The sequence below is a fragment of the Malus sylvestris genome, chromosome 10 (genome assembly GCF_916048215.2).
Source record: "Malus sylvestris chromosome 10, drMalSylv7.2, whole genome shotgun sequence".
NCBI lineage: Eukaryota > Viridiplantae > Streptophyta > Magnoliopsida > Rosales > Rosaceae > Malus > Malus sylvestris.
In genome coordinates this window covers 3,500,148-3,514,068 of record NC_062269.1, presented here as the reverse complement: position 1 = coordinate 3,514,068, position 13,921 = coordinate 3,500,148, and positions in this window count along the sequence as shown.

Below are 13,921 nucleotides of genomic sequence, written 5' to 3'. Positions count from 1 at the left end.
GAATTTTTAGTTGAATGATTATTGCTCCAATTAAGTTGAGATTAAGGGACCATAGCTACAATTTATTCTAATTTGCAAGCATATGGTTTTCTTTTTCTGGATTGAATTGGCTAGTTAGTGGGTGAGTGAAGTGACCTAATTAACTAATAATGGATAAATGGGTCCACCTTGCATAAAATGTGACACGTTATCAAATTATATTGAAACAGGTTGAACACTAATTATGGCACGAAATGTAATTTTAAATTGTAGCTGTACGTTTCCTATCCAAATATAGATTGATATTTAGTCCGACATTCCTATCCAAATATAGATTGATATTTAGACCGACACGCTATAATAACGGTAAACCTTTTCCATTTGAGCTCCTTCTAAAAAAGTTGAGGTCGGGTGGGGGCCAAATCCATCATTTCCTTCTTGACTAAAGAAAGATGTATAATTTAGAATAAATTACATAAAACTATCTAACTATTGGTTTTAGGACACTTTTATACCTCATCTTTTTAAAATGATAATGTCATACCTTATCTTACGAATTTGGTTCAATATTATACATTCCGTTAACTTGGCCATGAATTTATCAGTTAAAATGCTGACGTGGCTTGATCCAGAGCCCACTTTCTATTAAAAAATTAATTAAAAAAAATCATTTAATATTTTTTAAATATTAAAATAATAAAAAAAAGTCAATAAAAAAAATGCCAAAACCTCAATTCGTCCCTTCCACGCTCCCCGTCTCTCTCTCTTCTCTCCCATCTTCATCTTCTTCCCCCTACCTGCAACCCAAGAAAAAAAAAAAAAAAAAAAAAAACTTCCCCGACCCCTTCCCCTTCCCCTTCCCCTTATCCTCTCCTCTCTTCTCCCTCATCTTCATCTTCTTCCCAGTTCGTCTTCTCCCCGCACCCACCCTCTTCCCTCCTCTACACACCCCACGGAATCGGCCTTCGTCGGGGTAGACGGGATCTGGGTTTTTTTTCTTCTGGGTTGCAGGTAGTGGGTGCGAGGGTGGGTGCGATGGGTTTAGGGAAGACGGGAGGGGGAAGAAAGGGGTGGGTTGCAGGGAATGGAGGGTCGGGGAAGATGAAGATAGTTTTTTTTTTCTTTTCTTTTTTCTGGGTTGTAGGTTGGGCTCAGGTGGGGGAGAAGAGGGGGTGGGGAGGGGGGAAGACAAATTGGTTGTCGTGAGACCAATAGTTGAGGTAGTTTTGTGTAATTTACCCTATAATTTATTATGGCCTGTGGTGGTGGTGGTAGTGACTAGTGCGGGTTTCATTTCATTTGAATGGCAGTTGGAGTTTGGGCATCTGTAGTTAAGAGTTTATTCACCGCCAGATACTCACTCCCTCCTAGAGTTCCGGCAGACAACTTATCCAAGACTTCCGGCCAGAATGATAATTTATTATGGCCGGTAGTGGTAGTTGTAGCGGCGGTTTCATTTCATTTGAATGGCAGTTGCAGTCTGGGCATCTGTCGGCAAGAGTTTATTCACCCCCGCCCCAGATAGTCACTCCCTCATAGGTCAAAGCTATGCAATCTCCTGAAGTTAACAAAGCTCAAGGAGTCATGACTTTGCGCTTACATAAAAGAACAATCAAAGAAGTCTCTTTTTGAAATTTTCATTGTAATCGCAACACCGTCATATGATATTTTTATTTTTTTTGTCAAAACCGTCGTATGATATTTCTAATTCCCTATATATTAGGAAGAGTCATGTTCTTCTATGGTTCAAATACATCTATGAGTCTTCCAGGCATCTGGAAGGGTGGACTGCAGTGGCAAAGCCACCAATTGGTCATCTTTCTAAAGAAAAAATAAAATAAAGTGAAAGCAAAAAAATGAGTTTTCTAATAGTTCATGAATTTTAAGTTGATTTTGTTTTATTAAGTTCTCAAATATTCTAAGTCTTTAAATCTAAACTAATACAATCTTATAACTAATATGCATTTGTTCATCTCATTACCTCATTTTGAGGACCTTAGGAGCACATGACTAATAAGAACTAACACCATGCTTTCATGTATAGTACACATGCATGTGAAACACGATGTTGTAAGTTTGTAACCTCAAATAGTTAATGCAATATTCAAATCCTCCTTTTAGAGGACACATACTTTATTGCTATTGTTGTCTTTGTGTCGTATCATGTTGCTTCTCTCTTATTTGCCCATTATCTTTTTTCTCTTCTTGGCTAGGTTTATCTATTCTTATAGCTAATTTGAGATTGTTGTGCTATGAGAAAAGCGATGCTTTTTTAAATAAGGATAGAGGTGCTTCTGCTATTTTGGACTCATAATTTTGATAAAAAATATTTTTTTATTTACTAAATACAATTTTAATCCTAACTTTTTTAAAAAGCTACTTAAAAAAAAAAAAAATCAGCAATGACAAACTAGCCCTTACTAAGTTGAACCTGGGTATTATACATAATAATACATACTACGCTTCTTTCTCTAGTACGATTGATTTGTCTAACAATATATACTACGCTTCTTTCTCTTGTACGATTGATTTGTCTATTTTTTAAATTTATTATTATTATTAAAGAGAAGGAGAATGATTCGAAACTATTATAATAATTTAAATGAATGGGAATTTCGAACCCACGACGCCTGGGTAAAAGCCCAAACCTAGAATATTGGGACGTATGATCGATCTGTCTTTGAAAATAATATATCATTTCAAATGTATAATTATAATTCACCTCCTCTATAAACAAATCGGCTCTTCCTATTCTACCATTCTTTTATTTATTCACCAGTACAACGTTTTCGTTGAACCTATGGTCTCTTGCTATTTGTTTTAGACTTTCATTGAATGATCTGGCATCCACTTTAGGGTAGACCTAGTAATTTCTTACACGATCCATTAACACGACACGAGAATAACGGATTTCGGATCAACACGATAAGAAAAAAAGTTATTCTGATGATATTAATTTTTTAAACTACTAAAAAAACTTACTATAAAATACAATAGATATAATGAATATGTATATATTGTTTATTAATTAATATTCTATATAAATTTTAAAATTGAAGTTTTATTTATTTATTTATTTTTATAGTATATTATAGGCAAAGATTGAGATTAAAAATCATAAAACACATTAAAAATAAAAATATCAAATAATTTAAAAATACCAAACACATTAAAAAAATTATAATAATTAATTTACATGTTCAAAAAATATGCAAACGCTCGTGGTCGCATCCTCTACGCTTTGAGGATGGGTATATGATCGTGTGAATTTTTAAAACCATACAAACTCTCATGAATAGTATTTTTAAGGGGGTTCAAAATAAACAAAATTCATAATCATTAATGTATAAGTTTGAAAGATGTGAAAGCATAATAAACGTTCATAATTGAATCCTCAACGCTTAGATGATGGTTACATGGTCATTTAGATTTTTAAAACCCTCCAAATCTCATGAACAATGTTTTTTATTTGAGTGCAAAATTAATAAAATTAATAATAATTATTGTAGAAGTGTGAAAAATGTAATCACTCGTAATGAAAATCTTTATAACTTTCACGAAGGGGTCAACTCCGAAATTTAGTATGTATATATTAATTTAGTATTATGTTTTACATTTTTTTGGTCAAATTATGTTTTTCATTTTCATTTTTTTATTTAAAATATATTTTTCTTAACGGGTAACGGGTCGAGTCATATTACCCAATAATATTAACGGGTTAATTTTGGGTCGGGTCATATTACCCGTTTACTTTAACGGGTATTACATGACATGACTTGTTAAGCTATCGGGTATGACACGAAAACGACACGAATACGAGAAACACGATACGAATACCATGTCTACTTTAGGGTTCGTTGTAAGGAAAGGGAGCGGATTTCTAAAAAAAATTGTCATTTAAAATTTCTATGTAGTAATGTTATATATTAAAAAAAAAACTTTTATTAGCACTTTAAAATCACATTGTGCACTTCTTAGAAAGAAGTGCCTATAACACAACACTCTAAAAATGTTTTTTTTTTCAATTTTGGTTGTTTAAAATTGAAGTGCTTTTGATTAATTAGTGGATGTTATGTTTGTAGCTCTTTTTACTTATTGTTTTAATGACATTTGTACATTTACAATCAATGAGTCCTAAAGTTTGTTTTGATTAAGTTACTTTTTTTTTTAACAAAACGATATTATTTATACTAAGGGGGTCGGTGCTAAGCCTCACAATGGATCAGCCATAATAACGTTGAAACTTCTGTAACTAATATATGCATATGTAATTTCCATTCTCATTCACGTGAAACTCACAAACACTTTATATTGTAGAAATGGGTGTCATGGGAGAAACGACGCACAAGAGAGCCATGATGCTGCCGAAAGAACTCTCGGCCTCAAAAAGCTTGTTCTTTCGGCATTGAGAGACATTTAGCGCTTCCAAATCCTCAATTCCATGCAATATATAAATCAAAGTTTTCTCGTGAACAAGCTTTTTGAAAACTTTGATTGTATATTGAGTGGAATTGAGGATTTGGAAGTGCTGAATGTCTCTCACTGCACCTTTATAGAGGACTCTAAGTATCCGGCTACTCTTATATATGCGAACAACTTGGCGAGTCAATCATTGCACAAGCCTCACCGATCCAGAAGTTTTTTCTGTGTCCACATTGATGTGTGATATGTGCAAGGGTGGACCGGATATAAGTTGGCCTGCGTTTTGGCAGACATTTTGAGGGGCACACCATGCTTGCATGGTTCAACTAGTTAATGAGATTCTAAAAATGTATCACAGTATGAACAGTTTGCTTCTATATAGAGTTTGATGTTTTTTTATATTATTATGAATATATGATTTTGAAAGAGTTTACTTAAGTGATTCATAACATGAAAGGTTCTAATAAGTAAAAATCTCTGTGATTCGAACACGAAGAGTTATGAGTAAGAACTCCTACAAATCTTTGAGTAGTAAAACATTCTTTTGAAGTTTTGGGGTCGAACAGTAAATAAGAAAAATATGTTGGTTAGAAAGTAAATAAATAAACTATCCTTAAAGGCGGAAAGAAATGCATGCACTCGTCTCGGCACTCAGTCTGCAGCAGAAAGATGGAGCCGTGGGAGTGCCTCACTCTTCTGCTGCGTTGGAGAAGACGAGTGAAGAAAAAAAGACGAAGCCTGCTTGAATCCAGCCAATTCTGTTCCGTTTTCAACTCAACTTTGATGACCTAATGACTGATGCCGTGACCTATATTGGGAATACTACTGATGTGCAACTCGTACTGCTGATTAAAAGGAGTGGCGTGCTTATTGTCCAGTCTAGTTTCCCCTGAAATCTACAACCTCATGCTATCTTCAGTTCTAACAGCCTAGTTCTTACTCAAACTTGGATCATGTATGACTTTACCCTTCGAACTCCAATTTAGTTTTAAGCTCCTAAAACTTTCATTTCATGCAGGGTGTTACATTTTGCTCTCAAATATATACGCCATGAACAATAAATGGGAAAATATGACAAATCTTAGAACTTTGATAAAGGAGAAGGGGTTAAAAATGATGCCCGCAGAGCGTGATTGAGGCGAGGAGTGATATCCGTGGTTTTGTTGCCGGAGATAGATGATTCTGATCAGATTTATGGATTGCTGGGAAAATTAGAGTCGAAAATGAGAGAGAAAGGTTATGTTCACAATGTTGATTTTGTGCTACATTAGACGGACAATGTTTTGTAGATTCCAATGGTCCGTGGTAGTTTGTGATTTACAGTTAAGGATGATTGATTTGTTAGCTGCAAGCAGGAATGATTCCTTTACTGCAAGAAGCTATAAAGTTTGTAGTACCCAAATGCAAATTATCTGCTTACATTAAGAACATAGATAGATTACAACAATGTAAATGGTAAATAGTAACACACTCAAAATTTCTAGGGTGCCTTGGAGTAGGGACTATCACACATGCGTTTTGTGAAGCCTTGTCATTGTATTTTTATTTTCATTTTTCGGCTAAGAAACAAAATTTGTCCGACGAATTTCCGTCGGCCAGAAAAGTAGACTATTAAACCTTATTTTGTTCGACGAATAAATTTCGTATGAAAATGGCTTTTTTGTAGTGAAAGCTTTGCACAGGAGATTGAAACATTTAACGTGGTTAATATCGCATTATTTGCCACTTAGTACTACTAGTGGTGTTCCTTCTCATTGATAAGTGAGAGGTCTTAGGTTCGATTCTCGTCAAATGCAAATTTGAAGCACATTATTGCTAACCCATTGGTTTAGCCGACTCCCTTACCCCCTTAGACCATCTCCAATCCTTGGGTTAAAACCTATAGTTTTTAGAGTAAATTGTAGTAATGGTCCCTCAACTTTAATCAAATTGGAGCAATGGTCCCTCAACTAAAAATACATTACCATTGGTCTGTCAACTCATCAAAATGTATAGCTATGGTCCTTTTCGTCAACTTCGTCAGAATTTTGTCAAAATGCGTTATGCTGGAAGGACCCTTACTGCAATTGGGGTCCCTCAACTCATCAAAACGTGTAGCTATAGTTCTTTTCGTCAACTTTGTCAGAATTTTGTCAAAATGAGTTATGTTGGAAGGACCATTGCTGCAATTGGGTTAAAGTTGAGAGACTATTTCTCCAATTGTTAAAGTTGAGGGACCATTTCTCCAGTTAGATTAGAGTTGAGAGACTAATGGTATTGCACGTTTTGATGAGTTGAATGACCAATATTAATGAATTTTTAGTTGAGGGACCATTGCTCCAATTGGGTTAAAGTTAAGGGACAATTGTTACAATTTACTCTAATTTTTAACCCAGAAAATTTAGGTTTTAACCTAGAAACATGTTTTCCGCTCCAACCCTTCTAGGTTAAATTCTTAGTTGGAAATTATTAAAAAATGAATTTAGGATTCTTAAAGTAACTAATTTAAAAAAAATAAAAATTATGTAGACTATCATAATTTAATTTTATGAACATTTAAACCCAAAAATATTTAGATTCCGATTAATATTGAAAAATCACTAAACCGACATTGTGAAACTCATGAAACACTATGAAAGAATATGAAACACATGAAAGAATTTTTTTTATTATTTTAGCCGATGAAGTTAAATTTGGACAATTAGATTTTTTTTTTACTAGTATATTTGATCATATTAGATCTTAGTCTGGGCTAAATTTGCCCCAAAAATGAGTTTTCGGTTAAAACTCATATTTGACCGAAGGGTTGAAGCAAGTTGGGGTAGGTTTAGAATCTAAGGTGTATTCAATTGAGAATTTGAGGGATTTTAATTCTTTTAAGGGTATTCAATTAGGATTTTAAGGGATTATCTGAAATTCAACGTTCATTTAATTAGAATTTTAAGAGAGTTTATTAAATCCTTAGAAATCCAGGTGTGTTCAATTAGGAATTTATTTTAAAGGATGTTAAAAAGTTAAGGATTTTGAGGGAATTTGAGAGATTTCGTAGTGCAATTTAAGGATTCAAAAATTTCTCATCTCCCCCTGAGATTTCAAGGGAATTGAATCAAATTTTTTCATGGAATCTCTACAAATCAATTAAACTTCCTTAAACTCCATGGATTTATAAATCCATTAAAATTTCTCAATTTCTCAATTGAATACACCCCCCCTAAAATTTGGGTTTTACTCCAAGGGTTGGAGTTGGTTAGTGTAGAGAATATCGTTTATTTATAAAAAAAATCTCATTATTTTGGTTTAATTTAATTATCGGTTTAAAGATATTATCTAAACTGAGTTCCTTGATTCATTTAAATGAACCAATGATGCGAAAATTAACTTAATACACAAATTAAACCCTCTTTTGACAATTGTAGTATATGTATAAGTAGGGATCGTTCTGGACCGGGGATTAGGAGGGTTTGCTAATAACCTCTAAACTGACTCAAAAACATAAAACTAAACTTAAAAACACTTAACAAGACTCACAAGACTCAAAGCAAACTTAAAATACTCAAAACAGCTTAAAATAACCAAATAAACTTAAACTAGACACTAGGAATGACTTTGGATGAAAATTTACTTTTACTTGAATCAAAACACTTAAAAACACAAACTAAAACAGATTCTAACTAATTAGACACACTAAAATAAAGGGGGATTGAGTTTTGGACGAATTTAAAATAAAAACAAGTAACTAAAACTTAAAACAGATTTTGGACGAATTTGGTTGAATTAGATGGATGATAAGCTAGCTAGAGGCTCTTTCTCCACACATGACATGTATGCAAACGAATCAATTTCCAGTTACTGGTTCATTGAATTATAAACGACAATGCCCCAAATTAACCGTGACATCACTAGTTAACCCTCAGATTTTCCTTGTATTATTGGATTGGATGACATCATTCGACAACCCAAAACATTCTTCAAAAGTTCTCTACATGACATCATAATAGAGATACAATCAAAGATCATTAGGTTTAATGAAAATCATAAGCATTGACAAAGCACTTGCAACTATGACATCATGTCACACATGCTAGGAATTAAACTTAACGCGATCGTTTATAAGCGACCTCCACTACTTGTAAATATAAGTTTGTAACGATTATGTGAAACTTTCTTATATTCTAGCAACGGATTTATGCATGCCAATTAAGTGTCGACCCTTAATCAACAAATACAAATAAGTTATCAATCAAATAGTTAAGCCAATTGCATTCACGATTCAAGAACTCATAACTGGAATTTATCAACTCAAATTGCACACATAATCATGGCTTTGAAATCACCCCTAGCCAAGAGGGGTTTAGCCACTCATATTCACAACAAAACGAAAGAAAATGAATTTAAACATTGGAAACAAAAGAAAGAAAACACTTAAACGCTCCAACGATCCAAGTTGAACAGCAAGCACGTCCAAGCATTTTCCTTCCCTTCCTTTGCTACGGCACAAGGTGTTGGTGAGTGTTTGAAGGCTTGTTTGTATGGAGGAATGGATGTGAAGATGAATGGATGTGTTTGGAAGAAGGTTGTGTTGAAATTGTGGTGAATGCTCCAACCAAAATCTGAACTCTATGGCTGCCACACACACTTCCTTTTATAGAGGAAGTGCACGACAATGGAGGGGAAAATGGTGGTGTATGCAATGATTCAAGGGTGAAAGTGAAGTAATGATGCAAAGCATGGGGGGTAAAATGAAGTGGTGTTGCAACTATGAATGCACGTAGGGAACATGAATAATTGTGCACATGGTAGAAAAAGGAAATGGAGGTGGAATGGTGCAGAAATGAGTCAAAGGTGCAGCAAGAGTCATGATGCATGGCATGGGATTCCAAAGGTGGTGGATGGTGCATCAATGAGTGCATGTAGTGGAGGTAAAAGTGCATGAAATCTGATGGGTGAAGGGGACAAGGAATGTGTAGCAAATGAGTGCAAGGAGGGAACATGGATAAATGTGCACGGCATGGGTGGAAATTGGAGTGATTTATGGTAGAAAATAGGAAAGGGATGGCTCCCTTGCACGGCAAGGAAGAGAAATTGTGAATGATGGTATGGCTTGGACTTTTAGGGCAGGTTTAGGACTTGTAGAACATGTAATGAAATGTCCCAAAGTATTTAGGAACCCTTCGTGTGACTGAATCTTTGGTAATTTAGGATTAGGAAAGGTAACGACAAGATAAGGCAAGTTTGACTAGTCTTTCCTCATTCTTAATGGTTTCCTTGTCTTCCTTGGTCCTCAATTTATTTTCTTCCTCTCCTTGGCACATTCCTAGCCTCTTTAGATCTTTAATTTCGTCCAACCACTTTGCTCCATGCATGTGATATCCATTCCATGCCCAAAACTGCTCCAAAAGGCACCAAAATGCACTTTTTGCCTCTTTAACCCTTTGTACCTACAACCACACGAAAATGGCTTGAAATACTAAATCAACTAAGAAATAACAACATAAATGCATGAGAATAAGCTAACTCAGTCGCATAAATATGCTCCTATCAACCAGAAAGTCTTGTTATTCATAATGTTAGGACCCAATTAGAACTTGATTCGTTAATGGATCGTGTTGTTTCGTGTCGGGTTAACAAATGACATAAGAAATTGTCATATGTAATGTATAGATATGAAAAATGATATCTTATCGGGTTATTAACGGGTGACTCAATAACGACCTAACTCGTTAATAGGTTGACCTGAAACCTGTTATTTTCGTGTTGTTTGTGTTGGGTTAGCAGGTCGTACAAGAAATTGACAGGCTTATAAATGACATAAAATGGAATATGTTGTCGTATCATCTGTTTGGATTAATTACCATATTTGAAATTTGTAACTGATATATGCATGTGTAACTTTCATGTGAAACTTCTTTAATTGATATATGGTTGTCTAAATTCCTCTCTCATTTCACGTGAAACTGATGAAAATCTTCTCTCATTTCATGCTGAAATTTCTGTAATTGATATATGCATATGTAATTTCCACTCTCATTTCACTTGAAACTGACAAACAGTTCCTCTCATTTCACGTGAAACTTCTGCAACTAATATATGTATGTGTAACTTCCTGTGTTATTTCATGTGAACCTTATGGACATGTTGTATGTGGCTAAACCAACTTTACTACGACCATCAATTTTATCGCCCAAGTTTTCTATAAAATACCTCACAAACCTTCAACATAATATAAAATACCTCGCAATCGTCAGTGATCCAAACATGTCCTTTTTGTGCCCTTATACACGTGGCACTTAGTGGTCGAAACGATTGGAATGCCCAAAGTGCGTAGGTAGAGCTGGACTAGGCTCACATGACTAGACTTAGGTCGAAATGATTGGAATACTGTAAAATGTTAATAACTTGTTCATTCCAACTCCAATTTAGGCATCGTTTGAGTTTATGCGTTCATGGACTCGAGCTCTATCTATTTAGTAAAAACTCAATTGAAAACCGAAAGTGATATTTAAAATAACGAAATCACCCCTCAACTTCGTTTTCTCAATGCCATAAAATTATAACTCAATAAATTACAAATAAATTTTGAAATCCAAAATGCGATAAATGAACTGTAAATCTGAGAAAAAGATTTCACATGTTTTCTTATTCTCTAGTGGTGTACGAGAAGAAATACCTTAGTCATGTTGGTCACATGACTAAACAACTAGTAAAAAGAAAAGTCTTCTGTGGATGCAAATTTCTTCCTCCTTGATCTTGGACAATATTGCACCTACAAAACAATTAACACCTTCGGGTCAAGGCCAAGAGCCTCACGCGCCCACGATGAATGGATGGGCTTTGGCCGAAGAACCTCCGATGCCAAAGTTAGAATTTAGAGAGAAAATTGTTTAGAGAGTTTTTGGAGTTTTGCAAGAGTGTGGACTTAGTCTTTCAAAGAAAATTGAGTCCTATTTATAGAGCATTGAGGTGTAATGGTGATTAATTTGGTGATTAATGGATTAATTAAGAATTAATCCATTAATTAGCCTAATTAATTGAATTTATATGGAAGGTTTTGAAGGTTATGGAATGATTTCCTTGTAGAGGATATGGAGTAAAGATGGATGAGATAAATTTGAAATTGTTACCTATTTTGGGCACTCTTGACTCGGTTGATGGATGATTCTCCTCTGCTCGCATGTAGGAAACCCGGTGTGTCTCGAGGGTAATTTTGTCCTCTTCACCTAAAAATCCACATGTCGCCTCATGGTTATTTTTTGTCTCCACAAATGCCCCCACACCTGCTGGCTGCTCGTAGGAAAGGGCAACAGGTGTAGAGATCTTCTTGCTCTAGGAAACTTAGGATTGCTTCCTATTTTGATGTAGATTCCCTCTTTAATAAGAAATTAGATCATTCTAGGAAAGGGAAATAAATTTCTCTCAAAACCTATTTAAGCCCACCTTAATTGGGTTGTTAAATCAACTTTGGAGAGCGATTTATTCTACCCTACAAGAGAGAGAAAGCTTAGAGGATATTTGTTCCCCTTCCCCTAGCAATCTTCTACACTTGCTCATGCAAAGGACCGTCATTCGTTGCTTTCTTCGTCTTTTCCGTGCCGCATCGATGTAAGGAAAGCTTAATTCTCCTTATCTTATTCTTGGGAGGTGCTGCCAAGGGGCAGCCGTAGGGGTGGTGAGGCACGTCGGCTGGCAGATGCCAGGAGTCGACTTGTCATGGGCCAAGAAGGTGGTGTGGCAGGGGCCATTGCTTGTGCTGCTCGGCTTGATTGAAACCAAGGATTAGCTCGGCATGGGCCGAGGAAGTGGCGTGGCATGGGCAATGGTTTAGGCTACCATGTTTGGGCTGCTTGCCAAAAATGAGGAAATTGCTTGAGTTTGATTTCTCAACTGCCATAGATGGAGCAGTCAATGATAAAGCTGCCAAGATCGGAGCTGCTGAAGATGAAGTGTCAGATGAGTGAACTGTTAAGTGCAAAAGTGGTTGCTGCCCTTGACTATTTATTGCCTAGTTAATCTTCAAGCATTCGATCTTTTAAGTTATGTAGCCTTCTCACACTGTAGAGCTTACCCAGATGAGTGACGAGGAATTAGTTTACCTTCTCACACTGGAGAGCAATTAGTTTACCCTCTCGCACTGGAAAGCAATTAGTTTACCCTCTCGCGCTAAAGAGTAATTAGTTTACCCTCTCACACTGAAGAGCAATTAGTTTACCCTTTCGCACTGGAGAGCAATTAGTTTATCCTTTCGCACTGGAGAGAAGACCCTTTTGGGTGTCGGGGAATTGGTTTACCCTCTCGCACTAGAGAGCAATTAGTTTATCCTCTCGCACTGGAGAGCAGACCTATATGGGTGTTGGGGAATCGGTTTACCCTCTTGCACTGGAGAGCATGGAAGTCGTTGTCGTGAGTGCAGCTGAGGAAATATAGACTGCTGGACAACTGAAATAATCCTCATACTGCGAGGTCTTGTTTGGCAAACTGCTTGAGACTTCGAACTGCTTGTGGAACCCATGTAAGGGTGTAAGCGTAGTGAGCTGCTTCCTGAAATATTGTGCCATCATTAGGTGATTCATCTTGTGCCATTTTGAGGTTTGGTTGGCACGAGAAATTGCGCAATCGCTTGGTTATAAGTCTTTATACTTCTTCCTAAATTTTCCTTTATTGGGGTGGTAGAGCTCTCGACTGCCCCCGATCGTGATGTATTGGTCTAAGCTGTTATTCCATATGTTTGGCTCGTCTATGCCGCGGCTGCAGTGGGTGTGGTATGTTCCTAGCAGGTGAACGTGTAACTCACAAACTGCTGGTTGAACTTGAGTCGGATTGAGTGACTGCTTCTTTCCTTATGCTGTCCTGCTTGCTCCGATGTGATGTGGAAGATATTTTTTGTAGGCCTAGCCGTGAATGAATACTTAGCTTAGAAGGCTGCTCATGTTAATTATCGGAAAACGTCCTCAACCATGAGTGTATGCTCATCTGTGGGCTTAATTGATAGTGCACGCTCTTCCGCGCGCTAAGACGAGAGTAAATGTTATCTCAGATGCCCAATTGGGAGTGTACTCTGCCCAAACGCTATGTTCGTGGATGGTCGAGTGGTTGCTTGCCTAGATGCTGCTAGAGAGGTTTTTCATCTGCCCTTGTCTTACTTTGGGACACCTTGTTTGGGGCACGTTGCATCTTGGTGTGCTGCAAGAGCTGGTTCACCAAGGTCGTCTACTGTGCTAGGGCACTTGTCAACTCTATGACTTGTCGAGACAAGTGTTGTTCGCCATTTGGATTGGAAGAGCTTGGAAGGAATGTGCCTCATTAAGCAGTGGAAGAGTGGTAGACTTCGGGCGCAAGATTTGAGTTGGGATATGTCAAATCCGCGAAGAAATGTGGTGAAAATGCCCCCGGCTCAATGGTAGGTCCGGATGGTTGAGATAGTTTTGGGCCGACTTAGGCTGCTTAGAAGGCCACGGGAGCAGGCTGGGGCGCAGGAGCAAGTTGGGCCACGAGAGCAAGCTGTGTCATAAGAGTGGGCTGCTCTATGGAAGCAGGCTGGGCCACA